Raw genomic sequence first — 20,268 nt, 5'->3', positions numbered from 1 at the left:
CAGGAGTATTTTAAAAACTAAGATACCAGAGGTGAGAGCCAAGTACATTTTCAGGTACATGGGTATAGTCTGGAGGAAGTCTCAGCCATAGAAATGTAATTATTCAATGAAGAAATCAATTGGTAAATATATCAGAGGAAAGTAGAACCTACATAGGGAAGGAGATGGAAAAAGAAGAGGTTGAGGATAACTTTCGAGCCATTTAATTAATTTAAATTTGTGGACGTTTATTACTTTTCTTCTATTTTTTTTATCATGGCCAAAGTAATAATGAAGTGCACTGATTAAAGAAGAGAAGGGAAAAGCATTGATAGAATGGCTGTTCTTAATAAATAACTACAAGTATTTCCCTTTGAAAATGCCCTACCTGAAATGAATACATTACCTGTCAAACTTCCAGGTAAACCCACTAACTCTCTTTTACTGTAGTTTGTCCTTTAAAAACACACCTTTCCTGCTAAGGAAATGTTGTTTTAAATCCATAATATAGAAAATAGCAAATAGTCATTACAAGCAAATCCTGAAACATTGCCTAGGAACAGCAAGGCCAGGCTATACCAGGAGCAGAGGTTCACCCTGTAAGCCAGGAAAATTATTTCCAAATTGCCTTCCCTCCAACCTATGGCTGTTGGATTGTGGAGAGTTTTTGTCTCTTCGGGTGCTCTGATTTAGAGGATGACAACTTGGAAAATCATGATTGGAGATGGATCCCTTCTCCCTGAGCAGTCATTACTTTCTTCAGCAGTATTATAGAACCCCTGTGTTAACCTGTGTTTGGAATACCAAAGTAGAATTTGGTAATCCATTTTCTCTCCAAAAACAATGTTTTTAATGGTACAATGAGTTACATAATGATATGAGTTACATACTAGGATGAAGTAGAAAGGATCGTCTAACTCCTCGTGTATCCTCAGTGTCAGGTCTAATAATTTATTGAGCACCTACCAGGTGCCAGTTACAATTCTGGATCAACAGTGGGCCTTCCCTAACTATATTTTAAGTCTTGTAATTGTGGCTTATGATTATCTGTTAAAATGTGCTATGGCCTGTTTTATATATTCTCCACTAAGATTCCTCTAAGTAGTCCCATTTGTACTCTTACTGTAAATGAGTGTGACCAATTAGTGATATTTCTCTCTTTATGAAATAACAATTACTAAAAAAAATGAATATTCTATATACCCAGGTCCGATTGTATGAGATTCCATATTCAACAGATTTTCACTTTTCTCTTGAAAAATATGACCTCTTTTTTCCTTTATTTCAGGTAATGAAACTAGGGATTTTTACTACAACCCAAAATACAATTCAAGGAAAATAGTATAATGGAGATGGCTTAATTAATTAATGAAAGGGAGAAAAGGTTGTCTGGACCAAATATTTCTCTTTTTTGCATCAGGAGATCTTCTGGTAACCTGACTAATGCTTGCTCTGGAAGATATTCCTGGATCGGGCAGTTGGGGAACAGTTGAAGAAATGCAAGGTAGACTCTTCTGTTACAGAAAACATCTTTACCATCCTCTCTATTTGTAACTTGTTTTTGATTTTAAAGAGAAATTTTCTGGGTCTTAAAAATGGTGTAATTTAATATAAGGTAACAGATAAGGGAGGCAGTGAGGTGAGATGGGACTAAGTTACATGTAAAATATGGAGCGTGAACAATAAATTGCCTTTCTTTGTGCATACTGGATGTTACGTGTCCATACTCTGTGCCATATTTTCTGGGTTTGAATCCCAGCTCTACCACTTCCTAGTTGTGTAACCATAAGCAAATTACTAAACTCTTCCAAACTCCAGATCCCTCATCTGCAAATAGAGATAATAACTGCACCCCCTTGGGAGAGTTGTTAGGAGGATCAAGTAAGTTAATGTATCTAAAGCTCTTGGAATGAGATTTGGTACAGCAAGTGTTTGCTATTATTATAGGGCAGTGTTCTCCAAAGTAGAGTGTACTCCTCAGAGACCAACAATCTAAACACCTATTTATGCTTATTTTTTATTTTAGCCTATTAAGTTTCCTACTTTGTGTATATTTTTTAGCATAATAATATTTATGAATATACACATACATATATGTATTTCATAGATACTACATATACCACATATTGGAGATATATAAATTTTTTGTTACAGTCACAAAGATTTGGAGACCACTGATATGGTAGTCTCTTACTTTTGTTTTAAAATCTAATTATAGGGGTGCCTGGGTGGCTCAGTCAGTTAAGCACCTGACTCTTGATTTCAGCTCAGGTCATGATCTCAGGGTCATGGGATTGAGCCCTGTGTCAGGCTCCACGCTCAGCGTTAGAGTCTGTTTGTCCTTCTTCCTTTGCTCGTTCCCCGATTGTACTCTCTCTTTCTCTCTCTTAAATAAATAAATAAAATCTTTTTAAAGAAATTTAATTTTAGTTCTCTTTAGGAAGAATCCTTATCCTTTGTTTTAAGGTTATGGTCAAACCTATTAGAATAGGAATATGCTGATTTTAAGACTAATTAATACCACCAAATTCACTCAAAGCTTCCTTTTCCTTCTTTTATTTTTTTATTATTTTCTTTCTTTTTCTTCTTTTAAATCATTTCCTCAGAATGTCTTCTAGTAGGGCAGAGTTCTTTAATTTTAATGAACATTCAAATAATTTATTTTGGTGCATTTCTTGGAGACAAGGAACAATTTTGAGTATCAAGTATAGATTTAGAAAGACCTCATTTGGGTGTTTGTAAACTACTCTTAACTCCTTTCTGTCTCCTCTGTATTTAGATTTTCTTTTGTGCATTGATATATTAATTCCCCAAATTATCTCCTGAAAATCTAAGGACAGGAGTATAAAAGAATCATTAGCTAGGTGAATGTTTTCCTTTTAAAGTTGAGTATTTTAAAATCTTCAAAATGTATGTCCCTTTATGGCCCCAGACGTTTTTGTTAAAACTGTAGAACAAACCTGTGGCATCAAAATTAGACTGAAAATTAGTAGGAAGCTTTTTGAAAACACCACTGCAGCCACAAAACAAATATACAAAATAATTATTACCGTCAAAAAGTTCTAGAGAGGTTTGCTTCCACAAGATGTCATTATATAAATGATCTTTGGAGGGCCTCAGAGCTCATGATAAAACTACCAAATTGCTTATTAGGAGGCAAACAACAGCTCTGCTGAGATAAGTGTAACAGGCTTAGAAAAGCACATCTACCGCACAGTCCGCCTACACAAATTCCGCTCCTACAGGAACACAGAAACACTTTGGAATTCATTAGCATGCAGTATTTACTCAAAAGCTGCAAAAACATTGTGTTTGCATAATTTTATCAATTGTCAATAGCAGTGCTTGCCAACATTCATATCTTTATTGAGATGCAAAATTAAGAGCAGGAAGAAAGTTTGTATCAATATTAATACTGAACTCACTTGAAAAGATGACATTTATTAATAATGCATCTGGCTCAACATTCACAGTGGTATTTAAAGGCTAAACACAGTCCTGGTGCAGGAAACATTTTTTAGCAAATCTTGTTCATCAGCCACCTTATAGTTTTGAAATATATAAGCCATTTTTTCCATTCTACAAATGGTTACTTCCCAAAAATTCTATTGAAATTTAGGATGGGCTGGATGTAGTTAGAACAAGAGCAGTAATAAGACAAAGATTACAATGCATTAAACATTTTATGGAGAATTGTGTTGGTGCAAAGCATATTAGTTTTTAAAACTCTATGTTTGGGGAACAGCTGGTGTGGGCTGAACATGGAAACAACTGTTGTAAAACAAATGTTAAGGAATTGCTGTAAACAAGACTCCATTTATTTACAGTATGTTTCAATTCTTTCTTTCCTCTCTCTATCTCGCACTCCTCCATCTATATCCATCCTGGCCAGTAGAACCAAAAGGGTGAAAGATTCCAGTATGTAGGTAGGTGTTTGTGTGTATGTGTGTGTATGCACGTGATGGGAATGTTTTGAAGACATATGTAAACACATTGATATGTATTTATATGTGTATATTCTGCTTTGTTGGGCTGATCTTTTGCACTCAGAACTGTAAATGTGGAATAGTGATATTGTGGCCATGATATAAGTTGTAAAACAAACCAAACAAATTTCACTCACTATTTTACCCATATTCTTCCATGACCAACCATCCCTTTGTTTCTTTCTGAACTTCAATGCATTGTGGACACAGCCACAAAGACCTTATATTGCTCAAAACTAACCACACTTCATATACGAACTAAGCAGTTTGGGACTTGACACTTAAGATAAAAATGAGGAGGATGCGAAGAATACTTGAAGTTGGGCTCCACCTGTCTCTTTAGAGTTGATTCACATGAATTACTAGCAACATCAAGAACTTAACACCTTTTTGTCCTATTTTCAGTTGCTTCAAACCCACCCTGCTCAGCTATTGAGTACAAAAGAAACTCATGGATCAGTGTTATTTTTTCATTTTTAGTGTTATTGCCCTTGCATGCTAAATGATTATGATTATACAGTTTAATTAAAAGAGAATGGAAGGATTATTGATAAAATAGTCTAATGGAAAGCTTCTTTTTAAAAAAATTTTACTGGGATCCCTGAGTGGCGCAGCGGTTTGGCGCCTGCCTTTGGCCCAGGGCGCGATCCTGGAGACCCGGGATCGAATCCCACGTCGGGCTCCCGGTGCATGGAGCCTGCTTCTCCCTCTGCCTCTCTCTCTCTCTCTCTCTCTCTCTCTGTGACTATCATAAATAAATAAAGAAAAAAATATTTAAAAAAAAATAAAATAAAAAAATAAAAAAATTTTACTTATTTATTCATGAGAGACACCGAGAGAGGCAGAGACCTAGAGGGAGAAGCAGGCTCCCTGTGAGGAGCCCGATGTGGGACTTGATCCCAGGACCCTGGCATCACGACCTAAGCCAAAGCCCAATGCTCAACCCCTGAGCCACCCAGGCACCCCTAATGGGAAGCTTCTTATGCAGTTATTTCTTAGCATATTAACTTTTGGAGGACAGGGGGATGTTTTAAATGCCATTTATTTATATTTTTAAAATGCCATTCATTGCAGACTTCGTAAACACACCTGTATTTCCTAGAAGACACTTGTATCAATCCAGAGTTTGATTTTAATTACATTTTACGTTTCTCATAAGCATAAGGATCACTGTGGCCCATAGTAGGGCCATGTCTGTCTGGCATAGTGCCTCTTCTTTTTCTTTCTTTTCTTTTCTTTTCTTCTTTTCTTTTCTTTCTCTTTCTTTCCTTCTTTTTTAAATTTATTTGAGAGAGAGAAAAATGAGTGGGGTGGAGGAGGGGCAGAGGGAGAGGGAGGAAACAGACTCTCCATGGAGCAGGGAGCCTAAAGTAGCTCCATCCCAAGATCTGGTATCAAAGACCTGAGCCAAAGGCAGAAACTTAACCAACTGAGCTGCCCAGGCACCCCCAGCATAGAGCCTTTTCAAACTTAACTTTGGTTGGTTAAGAAACTAGGTATTTTATATGTATGATCTGGGTTTATGGCTAACTTGAGTTTGAAATAACCTGTAGCTTTTTAAATAATTTATTTCCTCCATCCTCACTTTTAAAGACAATTAAGTAGTATATGTATTTGAAGTATCTGTCCAGAACTGCTACTTTTTTGTTGTATTCTTTGACTTCTTTAAACATTTTAAATTTGAAATATTAGGACAAAATATTACAATGTGCAAAGAAATATTAGACACTAAGTATACTTATCTTTTTTTATTCACATATCAGCTCCAATACATCAGGAATCCTTGCTAGATCATGCTATGCCTCTAGTCCAAATCTTCAATGATTGTTTAGTTCTAAATAATAAGAAAGTGCTGTTTTTGTTTTAATTTGTGGCAAAAAGCTGTTAAGGAAATAATACTGTTTCTCAAAGAAGTGTGGTTTTGTTCCAGTTTTCCCCTAATCCTTCATTGCTTTGTTGTATAATTTTAAGGAAAAAATCTTATATATTTATTTCCTATGAAATGAGAATTACTTATATTTAGAAATTGAATATTTTTCCTCAAGAGTTATGGGCCATTATTATTTATCACCCTTACCCATATGTGTTTTGAAGTTTGACAAATCCTAATTGTTTTATTTTCAGTTCTTAGGAAGAAAAGTACAATATAGAATATATTTTTGCAAGAAATCTATCAAACTATCACATTAACCTCGATAAGAGTAATCAATTTATTATTTCTTTTGTTTCAACAAAGAACATCACAGGCCTACTATTTCAGAGGTGGTACACAATTGAATATTCTTTGTCGTCGAGCTTACAGTTTAATAGAGCAGAAAAAAAAGCATGCCAAAAGTATTGAAAATAGCATGAATATAATGAGAGAAAAAGGGAGCTAGCATTTATTGTGTGAGGCTACTTATATAACCTCATTTAATCCTCTCAACCATCTTGATTTGCCAGTGAGCAGACTTGCGTTAAGGGATAAATAGCTGAGAATCTCAAGGCCAAGTAGTGAGGTTATGGGGAGATGCGGTCATGACAAAAGCCACATCCCTTTCATCATAGTGAAAGTATATTTGGAATTCAAAAAATAGGCATAGGGAAAGGCGTCAAAGGAGTCAGGAGGAGGAAAATAGACTAAGAAGGATTTTAACAAGATTGAGCAATATTGAGGAAGTTTCATTTTATCCAAATAAGTATTTGCAAATGGTAATAATTTTTAGCAGCTTACCTTCTCTTCTCAGTTTGCTTTTTAATTCAGCTAATCCAGAAATTTGAAACCAGTGTGGAATAAATTTATTATTCAACTTTAAATTATTAAAACTTATTAAAAATAACTATTGACATTCCTTGTTCTAAATATACATCTATGACCAGAAACTCAGAATTCACAACTAACACCAAGCTATATTATGTTATTAACTGTTATTAATTTGCTTATTATTCCTTCACCGACCATTGATCTGTGACAAGAGCATGTGGTGAATTGATACACCTGTGCCTTTCAGAGCCCTGACCAGGTCACCTTGAGTGACCTGGAGAGATAGAGTGGTCCCAGAGCTCCAATGCAGACCTATAAAGCTCTATGAAGAACTGAAGACAACAGAACAGCTTTCAGTTGCTGCTTCAATGACACCTAAGAGTCAACAATGGAAGGTGATGCCCAAAAGAATGCAGGGGAAAGGTTTTTGTTTTTTTTTTTTTTTGTTGTTGTTGTTGTTGTTGTTGTTTTGTTTTGTTTTTGTAATGGAAGAGATCACACAGAAAACTAGCTGGCATGCATAATGTCTGTGTGACCTGTCTGTATTTACCTGCAAATTCTATAGGAATCGGTGCATAGCGATCTGAATAGAAAATAAAGCAGCACATATATACGATTTTTCCAACTAATGACACATTTTCAATACTTAAATGTAAGCAGAGTTGGGGGGAGGCTTATTTTAAAGTCAGCACAAAAATGAGGGAGGAGCCCGAGTAAATGGATTTGATAATCTACAGGACATCAGAATTTGATACAGAATTAGTAAATATATGCTTATTTTTAATTATCAATTTAAAAATAGTTAAAGGGGTAGGTTGGTGGCTCAGCCAGTTGCACCTGACTCTTGGTTTGGGCTCAGGTCATGATCCTTTGGGTAGAGAGATCAAGCCTCCAGTAGAGCTCCATGTTTAGCCAGAAGTCTGCTTGAAGATTCCCTTCCTCTGTCCCTCCTTCCATGTTCTCTCTCTCATTAAAATAAACAAATCTTTAAAAAATAGTTAAAAAAACATATTTTTAGGAAACAAAATTTTGAACAGCTGTTGATACACTATCACAGAATTCTAGTGTTCTAAGGGACAGAATTTGAGGAATACTGATTTAAAGCATAATTTTCTTCCTGGAAATTTTCTGAAATGGTTGAAAATGAAGGTAAACACTTCGTTTTACTCTAAGCAAACAGGGGTCATTCGTGCCTGTTCAACTGTTTTTTTCCAAATCTTCAGAGGATCTCCTGCTGTTTTTGTTGACATTAGTAATAGCATACTGGGAAAGAAACTTTGGAGAAAGAAATGTCAAATATTTCCTTCTGAAAACTGGATGTAGAGAAACATACATGAAAGGATTTTATGTGAGTAAATAAAGTGCTCTTTAATTATTTCAATACAAAGTTGCATTATTTTTCTCCATTTCTGGGCTCAACCTCTCCAAAACTGTTTTGCCTATACTGGAAAAGATTATAATAAAATACATTATAATAAGTTGCACTACCTCCCAATTATATCAGTGCTAATCAAAGTTATTGCATTCAATTAGGTGATAATTAAGTCACATCTACATTTCTATGAATTACACTTCAAGGTTTTACTGTATTATAAAAAGAATAATCACTTTAATAGGACAACTTAAATAGAAAATTAACCAGAAGAATATGTCCACTTTCAGATTAGATAATCCATTGTATGTTCTTAATATAATAATCCAAAAATTTTTGGTTTTCTTCAATTGCTAAGAGAAAGAAGCAAACCACAATAAAACCTATCTATAGAGGAAATGCAGTTAAATGCATTTGCAATATTCAATAAAATAGAATGTTGCTCTCTTAATAACTGAGTTTAGACTCAGCTGTATCATCTATATCATTTACATCTCTGCACTTGAGTTCATCATGGCGTCTTTATGGTGATCTGTATGTAGAAAATTTATGTTCAGATTGGTTATCCAATGGTATCTCAATCTCGTGACAGAGTCAAGTAGATTCACCTTTGCTGTTCTTACCAAAGAATTCTAGAATATGTATCTATTTCTATACCTACCTATTTATTCACATATATATTTGTATGGATAGCTTTCTTTTCTTTTCTTTTCTTTTCCCTTTTTTTTCATGTTATTCTTTATCAGTGCAACAGGGATTGGCAAACTTCCTGTAAAGGGCAAGACAAACATTTACTTTAGGGTTTGTGACCATACTGTCTCTGTCACAGCTACTCAGTTCTACCATTGTGCTCAAAAGCAGCCTTAGCCAATGAATAAATGAGTAAGTGTGGCTTTGACCTATTAAACTTTATTTACAAAAATAATCAGTGGCCAGAGTTAGTCCTTTGTCCTTTTCTGTATGTATAATTCAAATTCATATTTTATAAATTATATGTGTACATATAACAAAATCCTGTGAAGTGATAATTATGTTGTTTCTAATTTTTACTCATATAAACTGCTACAATGAATATCCTTGGCTATACATCTTTTAATTTATTGATTATTTCTTTATAAAACATTCTAGTAATTTGAATTATGTCAAAGAGTGTGCATATTTAAATATTTGAATCATCACAAAATTGCCCAAGGCCAACTTACATTCGTGTACTGGATATGAGCACTTCTTTTCTCATATCTTTCCCAATATTGGGTCTTATTAATATTTTAAATTTTTCTCAACTGGTTAGGTAAAATATTGATTCCTCTTGGTTTTATTCCTTGATATTTACCAATCTGGAGCATCTTTCCAATTGCTTATTGGTCATCTATTTATTCTGTGAGTTGTCTTCTTATGTAGTTTGCCCATTGTTATACTGAGTTGTCAGGTTTTTTTCTTATTGATTAATAAGAACTCTTTAGATAATAAAGAGATTTAACATTTTGATACTTATGTGTATCATAAAAAGAATTCACCATTTTGTTGTTTGTTCTTGACTTTTATATGTTTTTCCACATAGAAGCTTTTTTTTAAAATATATTAATGTAGATCTTTTCTTTTGTTGCTTCTAAATCTGGATAATGTTCACAAAGGCATTCACCAGCCCAAGATGTAAAAATATTCTCCCATATGTACTTGTGGTACTTATAGCATTTCTTTTTTGAATCTATAATATATTTTAAGTAGTGTTTTCAGATTTTTAGATTTATTAGCATCTCCTGTTTCTAATTACTTTAAATCTCTCTTCCATAAATATGGTTATATCTCCTTTCTTTTTAAAAAATATTTATTTATTTATTTATTCATGAGAGACACAGAGATATAGGCAGAGGGAGAAGCAGGCTCCCCACAGGGAGCCCAATGTGGAACTCGATCCCAGATCCCAGGATCACGCCCTGAGCCAAAGGCAGATGCTCAACCGCTGAGCCACCCAGGCATCCCTATTTCCCCTTTATTAAAGTTACAACCTTGTTTTTTGTCTTTTTCCTTTATCAGTTTCCTCAAAGTTTGCATGTTATTTATTTTTTAAAATTTTTTTTTAAAAAAACCAGGTCTTGAGTTTTTGGGTTAGTTCTTGGTATCTGCTTTCTTCTTCTTCTTCTTCTTTTTTTTTTTTTTTTTTTTGGTACCTGCTTTCTATCCAACGCTTCTTGCTTTGTGAATTTTTCCCTCTACTTCCCGTTTATTATATTGTACTTTTTCTAGCTTGAATTGAGTACTTTATTAAACCATATTCACTAATTCTTTCCTTATAATAAAGGAAATATTTAAGGCTATAGGCGATATCTCATTGCTTTGCATATATAAAAATAGCATTAGATTTGATTTCCAAATAACCTGGAATGATTAAGCTCCCACACATCACAGCTTCACAGTTGATTTAGTTCAGGTCTTAACATTAAGAGGTCATGGATCTTTATCTTGATTAGAGTAATTTAGGTGATTATTACATAGGTGTATATATTTGTCAAAACTTATCAAGTTATATTTTTGAGAGCTGTATATTTTACCATCTATAAAATATACTTCAATAAAATCACTACCATGAAATAAAAATAAAATAAATGATAGCATGGAGAGAGATATTCTTGGCACAGCACTTCAGTTTTCCTGGTTCTATAGAGACACACTGGAAAAGCAGGGGCAGGCAACTTCAAGCTCAGGGAGCTTGAAAACCAGCCATACTGTTCTTAGCCATTGTGCAAGCCCTTTCTTTATGTGTAAGGCACAGATGATATAAGTCAACTGAACCAACTACATGTGAATATGTTGAAGATACCCAGGATTTCAATTCTAATATAACTAACTTATTTGTACTTTGGAAGCCTGTTCCTGTGGGGCTCATATCTTCACTCCTTCCACATGAATTTCTACTAAGATCCTCCTAATCCATGGATTTTATTACTTTATCCAAAGATTGCCTAAATCTTGGCTGTTATCATGTATCTCAATTATTAGAGTCAGGCCTGATTATCATTTGGTCCTATATAGGAATTTTGGCCTGATTATGCCTAAGAGGTTAAGGCATGAGGTTTGAACACCTTTTTCTGTATCTTTGAATCCTTACTAGTCTTGAATTCTGGAAAATTAATTTTAATTATGATGTATTAATATTCTAATTATAATATGGGAGCCTGATCTTTAATAAAACTTACCTTTTGAAGATATGTAACAAAGGAAACACCCAATAAAATGTTTAAACTCTCAAAACAGAAGACCACATGAAAAGGATGTTTCTGAAAAAACTCCTGGTCTGAGTTCTACAAAGACGTGCTGACTGGCAGATACACAGTTGAGAACCTCAATCTCAGGTGTTTCTAATGTTCTTACCTTGTCTGTGAAGCATAGAGACACTTAACAACTTAATAGGATATGTCTCAATTAGGAGTACAGCACACTCATATTGCTTGAATTTGATTCCTGGCTCTGCTAGTTACTGTAGGTTCATAACCCTCTCAGGAACTCTCTGGTATAATGTTATAATACTCTGGTATAATGTTAAACTGGCCCCCACACACAGAGGGCAGGGAGAGACTGAAGAAAAGAGGCAGGCCACTCTGAGTTGGTAGGTGCCAGTTTTCATAATAGCAAAAGGAATTTACATACAAGGCTTGTCTTTGGCAGCAGCAGGACAAATGGATGCCTGCATCCACCTATCAAATCTTGAAAATTTACAGAGGACTAAACTGGGTTTAGTCATGTGTACCGTGCAGGTGTTTTCAATATCATGTCACTATCTCAAGGCTAGGTTCTTGGAGCAGCATCTGGGAATGGGAAAGGGAAGCGGAACCCATATTCTGAGGACAGAGAAGGATGTAAGGAATTTCTGAGGTCCTGGACTTGGCTCACAGGTCAACTGGTGGTCATATCTTTTTTATCATGCTCCTTAGCAGTTATGTGATCTTGGGCCACCTATCTAACCTCTCTATACTTATCTGTAAAATGGGAATAATATTACTGCTTACCTAATATGGCTACTGTGAAAACCAGATGAACTAATTCTTAGAATATTGATTAGTATATAGTTGGTGCTAAATGTGTGTTTTAAAATAAATCCTATTTAACATTGCCTTCAAGCCCTGTAATAATATCAGCTGGGTTATTACTTTGGTTAGGTTCCTCATCTTTGCCTTCTCAACACAATATCCTATACCATAGATATATTAAAGTCTTCTTTTAGTTTCATGACAAGTTACCCTTTTTAATGATGCATTATATTCAATTCTTATGGATATGGGAATTACATTTTTGAGTTGTCTCTTGTAAGTCAGAGTCTGACTGCTCTGTGTGACCCTTACCTCTATGAACAATTATTATTAGCATCATTGTGTCATAGTCCCCTCCTCCCTCTTCTGATTCCAGTGTCCTTCCTTCCCTCTAAGCATGCCATACTGGTGGCAGCCCCCAGTCAGAGTACGTGCCCTTAGCACAGGCTGAGTTTACCATAGAACATTATTCTGGCCACAGTGACTGGTCTAGGCATAGAGTCCCAGGTTGGATCAATCTTATTTCTTCCTTGGGATTTTTACAAGCTAGCAGGAAAGCTACCTGGCCATTTGAGTTATAAAACTGAAAGTGTCTCAGTCCAGAGTAACCAGCAACTATGCTCCCTATCATGAGGCTAAAATCCCCATGTAGAAGAAGAGAATGAAGTCAAGATGTTCTTTTTTTTTTTTCTTTTTTTTTTTTTTTTTTTTTGAGAGAGAGAATCTTAAGCAGGCTTCATGCCCAGCACAGTGCCTGCCATAGGCCTCGGTCTCACGACCCTGAACCTGAGCTGAAATCAAGAGTCAGGCACTTAACCATCTGAGCCATGCAGGTACCCCAGGACATTCTTATAAGCAGAGAAAATCCTCAGAGAGACTCTTGCTGCCATTTCAAACTTCTCATTCCAGTTACTATCACTAAGACCAGCTATATGCTTGCATCTTCTATTTGTGAGCCTCCAAACTCCATACCTTTTTCCTTTTTTTTGTCTGTGTTTTTGCTTAAATTAATTCAAGTTGGAGTTTTCTTGCATCCCAGTATCCTAACTTATAGAATAACTCAGTTTCAAGAAATTTCAGCCAATTTTCTTCATATGTTTGGAGATTTAAAAGTGTCTCTTCATTCTTATGAATGACTGGTTAGAAGTTATTCTCAGTGGTTACATGAGGACATGGACCATGCTTGTTTTAATAATCACTGCATTTCCAGTGTTCAACACAAGTGTCTTATGCCATAAGATAATAAAGTCATTTCTCCCAAGGAAAACAACCAACATAAGAGACACTCTCTATGATTCTGCAGAAACTGAATTTTTTGATAACTGCAGTCTCCAGGTACTCTACTAACTAAGCCCAATGTGTGCACAATCAGGTGAGTGGCTTGACACTAGTTAGACCTTACTGAGAAGAGAATTCTTAAGGTGGGTAGCAGGGGGAGACAGACTTGACTGAACTTGCAGACAAATAAGAGTGACACCTAAGTTTTGGGTTAGGATGATAAATGGTGTTCCTGGCATAAAATATGTTTGTACCAATTGCAGACCACCTGTACCACCTATACCAGTTCTCATCCCTAATTGGTCTCTGCAAGTTATGGCTACTGGCATTTCTTCTCTAAATTCTTTTTCTTTAAGTCTCAAAATTCAATTCAGGCATCATTATGCTTTCTTTTTATAGCCAAACTTTCTGCTTCTAATTTCATTCCTGTTATTAACTGTGGCTTCTTGTGTATTAGTAGCTTTGGGAATGTAGCTGTGTATTAGTTGCTTTGGGAATCAGACTTGACAGACTTAAGAAGTTAGGATTTTTCCAAAAAATTATAGGAGTCATTATCCCAGTGTTTTGTGAAAAATAGACATGTACTGTGTCTGATTTCACACAAGTTCTTGGGCTTTCAGCTGGGCCTGTAGCATGAAAGGGAGCTAAACAATAGCTTATGAATTCATTAAAAATGACAGCAATGTTTCTATCAAGCATCTCATCTGCTGTATTGATGAGTCACAAGTAGAATGAAAACTTTAACCACTTTGTGTACAAAACTTAGGAAAGCAACATACAGCAGCAATTCATAACATGTACACACTCATCATCTGGTTTGTAAACCATTAGGTTTGGGCCTGAATACACTGTTTGACAGATGCTTCCAGCCTCATAGGTTTTAAACAACAGTTTTCACTTGCCAAAATTCTCACTTCATTATTATGAACATAACATGAGTGGTAGCAGCTGGTTCAGGTAAGCTAGCAATTCTCATCCTCACCTAACAGTGAATCTTAATTAAATTCCAAGCCACCTTCTCAGAAAGTTAGAAGAAATTTAGATGAGTGATTTGAAGTCCTTTTGTGATTTCAATTACAAAATATTGTTCAAACACCATTTTTAAATTTCCAAACAATCCAACCACAAAAATACCCAAACTTGAACAACTTACAAATAATTTATTTTGCTACCCTATTATATAAAATCCAAATTTTAGAGTGTCCAGAAAAATCTATTTCATTATGATGGTATATATAAGGAGAAGGACAAAAGCCAGAAAAACCAATGGTCTAGAGACTGGAAAGGTGCACGTTACCCTGAAATCTGGCATACTGGGCAGGCTTGAGAAGACAAGACAAAGAGTGTGTCCTCATGTACTACCTTTCTCTGAGGCCAGGCTACGTAAAAAATTGGCTCAATAGAATAGGAGAAGCATACACTTAAAAAAAAAATCCAGGTTATTAGAACTGACCTTGGAGAAGGATAGCTGATCTTGGTATAATCAAACCAAAAATAAGACAAAAATACCCAAAAGTATGCTAAAGAGAATAGATAGGTAGAAAATGGCCAACAGACACATGAAAAAAACGCTCAACATCAGTCGGCCTCAGGGAAATAAATACAAATGAAAACTGCAATGAGATACCACCTCACACTGGTATGAATGACTAAAATTAACAAGCCAGGAAACAACAGATGTTGGCAAGGATGGGGAGAAAAGGGAACCCTCTTGTACTGTTGGTGGGAATGCAAACTGATACAGGTACTCTGGAAGAGTTTCCTCAAAAAGTTAAAAATAGAGCTACCCCATGACCCAGCAATTACATTCCTAGGTATTCATCCAAAGGATGCAAACATAGTGATTTGAAGAGGCACCCACACCCCAATGTTTATAGCAGCAATGTCCATCCACAGGAGCCAAAATATGGATGGAGCCCAGATGTCCATCAACAAATGAGTGAATAAAGATGTGGCATATATATACAATGAAATATTGCTCAGCCATCCAAAAAATAAAATAAAGTCTTACTATTTGCAATGGCATGGTTGGAACTAGAGGGTATTATGCTAAGTGAAAGAAGTCAGTCAGAGAAAGACAATCATCATATGATTTCACTCATATTGGAATTTAAGAAACAGAACAGATGAACATAGGGGAAGGGAGGGAAAAATAAAATAAGATGAAATCAGAGAGGGAGACAAACCACAAAAGACTCTTAACTCAAGGAAACAAACTGAGGGTTGCTGGAGGGGAGGTTGGTGGGGGGATAAGGTGACTGGGTGATGGGCATTAAGGAGGGCACTTGATGTAATTAATGAACACTGGGTGTTATGGGCAACTGATAAATCACTAAACTCTACCTCTGAAACTAATGGCAAACTATATGTTAACTAATTGATTCAAATAAACAAAGGTAGACAATTAGAATCAAAGGATTCTTAATTGACAATTAAATATAGTAAATAGTAGGGTCTGACAGTGATAGGATCCCTTCGCAGTTAAACAAGACTCATATGTCAACAGATTTAGTTTCTTTCCTGACAAACTTTGTCTATTTTCACATTGTTATATCTGCCAATCCTAGTTCAAGAACTCAAATTGTATACGTTCTTTTTCTAATCTCTTATTGTTATTTACCACTAATGTGTAATTTTTTTCAAGTCTGGTTATGTGTAGAGTACAGCCATAAAGGAAGAATACGCTGGATTGTTCCTAAAACATAAGTAACCAGGTCTCAAGACATTTAAGGAATTAGAGAGAAAAACACATGCTTTGTGTGAACTGTATTCAGATGGGAAAGAATTATTGCAATAGTATGTTTTTATTCTCTCCATGGATTGTCTACTTAGAGTCTTGAGTTAACTTAATGAACATATTTCTTATTTCATATTTCTACAATGACATTTGATTAGAGACATTTGTGACGTGAGGTAATGAGTCTATAAGCTCTGTCTCTCTGTGTACATCTATATCAATGACAGATGGTCACATAAGCAGCAATATAAGTGAGTGGTTACAATCTAATTGTTCATAGTCATTCTTCTTGCCCATGTCTTTCCTTGTACAGTTCATCATCTATGTCAGATCATTCACATTTTTCAAATAATGGGCTATTCAATCAAACAAGCCATGTACTCAGATTATAAGGATTTTTAAAATTTATACAAATATAAATTACAGCCTATGATATATTAAAATATCTATTTTTAAAGTCACATAAAAGTAATTTTTATTTATATGAAAAGCTTAACATTAAAGCATATTGTTAGTCATTGATCATTTTTTTAGCAAATCAATGAAAGTACCGCTACTTAGTAGATTTTTATTTCAAAACCTATGGGATATTTTTAGCCAAGACACATATCAATTCTGATTCCAATCTGTCTCAATAATGGTAGCTCTCACTTTTGGATTTATGACTTCGTGAAATAAAACATACTTTTACAGAGTCAAGTGAAATAAAATAAAAGCCATATTTTTTGCTATATGGCCACAAATTAAAGGACAATTCTGAGACTAATAGATACAGTTCCAAATTTCAGGGAAACTATATATTTTTTGTAATTCTCCTTCAGCTCAGTAAGTTCCATATCAATTTTAGCATCTGGTTTATGTTTCAAACTCATTGGGAAGTTTTTCCTCCATGCATCTTCACTGAAGAAACCTAAATCATGATATTTATCAATTTCTAAATCACTTTCAAACTTGTGATTTCCATTGACTTTGTGGGAGTTACATGAATGATTTTTCTTCCCTGATGATGGGAAGAGAATCCCTACAGAGCTTAGGGCAAAACTTAGGAGTCATGGTGTCTGTTATCTGCAGTAGAGATTCACAGGGACATGGAAAAATGGGAAGGATATGACCTGGAATTGATGTCTTGGTCAAAGCCAAAAGAGTTGTTCCAAACAGGTTGTTAATACGGATGAATGAAGGAAGCCATTCAGGAGGAAGGGGGGATTCAGGATATAGAGGAAGAGTAAGAACAGCCCACTGATAGGCAATATCATATATTAATTGAAGAGACCAGGTGCCAAACTTGTGGGAGGCTTGTAGTATATTTTCACATATATTTGTGTTTACTAGTCAAGCTCAATAAGAGATCACGATTCCATCTACATTTTGCTCCTTCTAGGCAGTTTGAGTTTCTTCTAAATATCCCATAAATTGGTAGAGATTAATTGCACAACCATGAAGGGATAGGCACTAATAATCCATTACCTAATAAGATACTGAAATTCACAGTATATGCTTCCCTGTAGTACAATGAACACTGGGAACACCGATTTCCATTTAAAATTGAATAAATTGCCACAAATTTTCTTCCCTTTCATATTATAATTGCCTTATCTAACTGGACTCACTGTTCTCAAGGCTTAGATTGACTTTCTCAATCTCAATTTCAATCAATTTAGGATCTCTGATTAATTCATGACAACTAAATTAGTCTGATATTTTTAGTTTTCTTAATTAGGTTTGGTTTCAGTTTAGTTTTGTTGCCCTAAAATTCTTAAATCTCAGGCAGATTTTATTTGATACTTAAGTTAGATGTGAATCTTCTTTAGAGTTAGTTAGAAGAGTGGTGCTTAAAAAGCCATTTGCAATGTTCATAACTAGTTAATGCTGCTAGAACGTAAAGCTCCAGAGATTCAAGTTATATCTTGCCTTAGAAAGTAACTAAATTGCATCTTTTGAGGGTTAATGTTTTAGATGAATATAGGTCGTATTTAAGAAAATTCAAAATTTTTATTTTATTTTGTTTTATTTTTGAAACTTTAAAAATTTTAAATTTACTCTTGAGTTGGCCATTTTCAGAAACTTTTCTGCTCTGTAGTTTAAGGTTTCATTAATTTCTAAAACCCCTTTTATTATTTGCTTCTACCATGTCTTTTTCTCTTTCTTGTCTTGGTTCTTATCATTCTAGTATCTGTTATACTCAGAATGGATGATTAGAATTTTTTCTCCATAGGGTTTATATTTTCTAAAATAATTTTCATCCTTTTTGCCCTTAAAAACTTTTCTTCAGTTTCACTAAAGGGAATTTTCTGCAGTATCCAGTCTGCTGTTCATTGCCCTTTCTTAGGTTTATGTGAACAATTTAGTTTTTACCTTTATGAGATTTGACTTTTCTTAACTTCTTCCTTTTGATATTTGACATATATTTTTGGGAACCTAAATTAGACACTTTATAAAATGAGCTTTTCATCTTGTAGTAAATCTATTTTAGGAAAGGCATTTCCTCTGCTTCCTCCAGATGGTCTCCTTTTGACTTACTGTATCTTTTCCATATCTTTCAGAGGAAGCCCTACTCTGCCAACTCTTGGTTTGTTGGGGCCATCTGCTCTAGACGGAAGCTCATCCACACTTATTTTCTGTTTGCTGTGGCTGACTGCCCCATATCTTGCCCTTATTCCTCTTAGCTGTGGTGTATTAGTGGTATCCTTTCAGGGTCTCCTATACCTATTTCCTAGGTAATTTCAGAATATGGAAAGTCACAGATCGGCCTTCTATACCACCTTTACTACAATAGAGATTTTCAAGTGTTTGGCAAATGAGTGGCATTTTCCCTCATTTCCAGCATTGATATTGGCATATGAGTTTTATACTCTAGTCATTTCCATGGCAAATGGGAATGGAGACGAGTTGAATGTCTGTACTCATGGATTTTCTTTTTCCTCTTAAAAACACTATTTTTAAGTTTCCATAAAGTTCTGTCTCCCGTCATAGCACCATTGAGAACTCATTGAGAGTCTGATCTCCCCTTATTACTGCCTCTTTTCCCATCCCTCCTGGTTTGAATTATCACTGAAAGTTCATAGAAGTTGTGGCATTCCTACGCTGGTATTCTTCCTTCAAGCATTCTCTAATCCCTTCCTAATAGCAGTAGCACATTTCTTCTACCCTCAGTCTTCACTTCCCCTTACAGATACTCAGGGTTAATATTATGCTGGTATATAATTATGGAGAGAATGTAGTTATCAGAGTATTTGACTGCATCAAGTGTGAGTTTAGAAGGCAATTTCTTCATAATAAGGGGCCGGGGAGGGTGGGGGTAGGGGAGATCCTTCTCCCTCACTGAGAGAGCAGGGGAGATCCTGACCCTGTAAAGAATACTTCTTTACATGGATATAACCCAGTTTTAATCTGTTCTGTGTGATTGAATAAATTGCTGTTGGAAGATTTATTCTACTTCTATTTATAGCTCTGAAGTGACTAAAGGACTGAGAATCCAGGGACATAGAAATCTTTAGAGCCTGGAAAAGTAGTTGGAGGCATTTTATTTAAAATCAATATTTTAGTCTCTTTTTCTTTTGAGTCTTTTAAAGATCACACATGTTTGATGATTTGAGGGTTGCCTGAAGCATTTTTTTAAAAAACCTGTTTCTACAAATAATAATCCAAAGCAATCAGGCTTTAATTTATTCTATGATTACCCAATTGCTCTTCTTGTACCTGCATCCTAGCTAGCTTCCTACAGACTTCCTCAGTGTCTTAGATTAGTTAAAAATTAGTCACAAAAGCAGAGGAATCTGAATGTTGTGAATATATCTCTCTTAAAGCCATGACAAAACTTAACAAAACCTCTGCCAGTGAAAGTATACTTGACAAAGAGAAGCAGATAGCCTAATGAGGACCAAGTGGATGTGATTCTACATGCAATACGTTTGGAGGAAGAACACCTGTACCAGGTCATAGCCTAGCCTAGTGCCCTGATGAGAAAGGCTGACAATGTGGGAAGTAGGTAACTGGATAAAGCAAGAATTTCCTCATGTGCTAATAGAGTAGAGCTGATGCCTCTGCCATCCTCTAGTCCAGAGTCGTAAGGGTAGAGAGCCTCAGATTCAAGCTTGTATGACTGGATCAATTTCTTGTGGAACATCAGAGCAAAAGAGGCTGCA

This window comes from Canis lupus, chromosome 8, assembly GCF_011100685.1.
Source record: "Canis lupus familiaris isolate Mischka breed German Shepherd chromosome 8, alternate assembly UU_Cfam_GSD_1.0, whole genome shotgun sequence".
NCBI lineage: Eukaryota > Metazoa > Chordata > Mammalia > Carnivora > Canidae > Canis > Canis lupus.
This window is presented reverse-complemented; position numbering follows the sequence as displayed.